The following is a 2,500-nucleotide window of genomic DNA, read 5'->3' on the forward strand; positions in this document are numbered from 1 at the left end:
CCAAATACGGGAGCGTACAAGATCAACAACAAGAATAAATAGCACGATAGCCACAACAATAACATTCTACCTGGTTATTCGGGTCCGCCCTCTTGTGGATAACACTTATAGTACAAAATATTAAAATATTTGTAATTACACGTTTTACTTCCGGGTAACATGAGTACAACAGAGCGCAGTATTGTTTCGCTTTGCGGGCGACACTAAAACTGTATTTGTATGTATGTATGTATGTATGTATGTATGTATGTATGTACGGTTGTCTGTGCGTTTGTACGTAGGTAAATAGGCATGTATGTATGTATGACCGTGCATTAGCACGTATGTATATAGGTATGTATTTGTGTGTGTAAATATGTATGTATGTATGTATGTATGTATGTACGTATGTTCGTGCGTTCGTACGTATGTATATAGGTATATATGTATATATGTATATGTATGTATGTATTGTATTTTTGTATGTATGCGTGTTTGTGTTTATGTATATATGTATCGCGTTGTATGGCTTTCAAACACTCGTATTCTCTTTCAAAATGATCACAAAATATTAAAATATTTGTAATTATATGCTTTACTTCCGGGTAAGGTGAGTGGGCGATAGTTCACTTCAGTAGGCGACACCAATGCTTTCTGTATGCATATATGTGTGTGTTTGTATGTGTATGTGTGTGTATATATGTGTATGTGTGTGTGTAGTACCGCCATCACCAAAACACCATTACTACTACTACTACTACTACTACTACTACTACTACTACTACTACTACTACTACTACTACTATTGTTGTTTTTTCCGTTTCATTTTGTACTTTTGTTTTCTTCGTTCTTTCCACTTTTTCCAATTTCAGAAATTCGCAGAATGTTCCCACGACTTTAGCTTGTAATTTTTTTTTTTTTTTTTTGGTCTTTGGTAGGAGAACACATTTTGGCACTATCTTTGGCTCTCAGGTGCTTTTAGTAGACAGCACTCTGTTACAGGCATCCAGACCAATCATCCGAATTAGGGGCTTTATCTTACTTAACTACGCACCGTTATCTTTACGCTTGCCGATGACGCAGGATAATATGTCCAAATACCCTGGCCAATTCTTTCCATAAAACCAATAAAATCCGTACCATCTTTATTCCAAAGTCAGAAGCATTATTAACATTGAGGTTATTATCATCGTTTTTATCTCGATCATTAAACATTATCTAATGCAATATGTTTTAGACGAATACCTGCTATATTGGAACATCACTAGAAGTTATACGAATACTCGAGATATCCATCGAACAGATAACGCATAAATCACTTCCACTTTATTTACTACGGCTATCAGCTTCTGGAGGATATAAATTTGATATATATATTACGCTTCTATCACACTCACTGTCTGCTTCTTTCATGCTTTTACCTCGATACCAACCGTATGAGTTTGATTCTGTTTTCCCCGTTTTATACTGCACTTGGCCTATATAAATATATTATACTATTTTATATAAACAAACTTCTATATTTTTGTGTGTATACACACATACATACATACTTACACATACATATGTATATATATATATATATATATATATATATATATATATATATATATATATATATATATATATACACACACACACATCATACACACACACATACATTAATATAAAGAGCCAGGCGCAATGTGATAGCTAAAGGAAAAATTCAATCGTCACTCAGTGTAACTAACGATGCCGAAGCACTTGCATTGCTAGAAATAAGAGTTAAAATATACTCTTATGTGCTCTAAGAAGAACGCGAATATATACATATACTGACAAAGAAGTTAACCAATGTATGACCGCCATAAAGTAACATGATAATGCATTACTTCTTGATCTTAGTCAGAAGGCCAGGCCAAAATCCGAAGTACCCCAAAATAACGTATGTGTGGATGTGTGTTTGCACGGGCGCGTATATGTGTGCATGTATGTGCGCGTGCGTGCGTATGTGTATGTATGTGTGTGTGTGTGCATGAATGTATGTATGCATGAATGTATTTGTTTGTGTAGATTACTATGCGTTAGCAGCACAATATTTGTGTGAAATCTTATTTTAATTGTCTCTCCTAGGAAATTTGTAGTAGTAGGCCTCAGTCAAGACGTGCAAAGTGAAGTTCAGAATGGAGGAACCTTGGGAGCCTGAAAAAATAAACAGGAATTAAATTATGCTAGGATTTTCTTCGTGTAAGACCCGCCAATATAAATGTTCATGTCACGGAGACGCTAATCTTAAGCATTGTCAGGTACCTGCAGAGTTTTTAGAAGAATATCTTTGAGGCTTTGAGGTCATTGCTAATTGCTTTAATTTTATCGTTTACAAACGCCGACTTAGAAAAAATATCGTGCAAATCCAAATGTTAATGGAAAAGTTTGTTAATCAATTAGAGAGAATTTCAGTGTTACACGGTCTTAATCGTTTGTTATACATAGCAGCTGTTGCATGTTACATATGTAAGCTGTTTTCTGATTTAGATGAAAG

Source organism: Octopus bimaculoides, chromosome 2 (assembly GCF_046866305.1).
Source record: "Octopus bimaculoides isolate indiv1 chromosome 2, ASM4686630v1, whole genome shotgun sequence".
Classification (NCBI taxonomy): domain Eukaryota; kingdom Metazoa; phylum Mollusca; class Cephalopoda; order Octopoda; family Octopodidae; genus Octopus; species Octopus bimaculoides.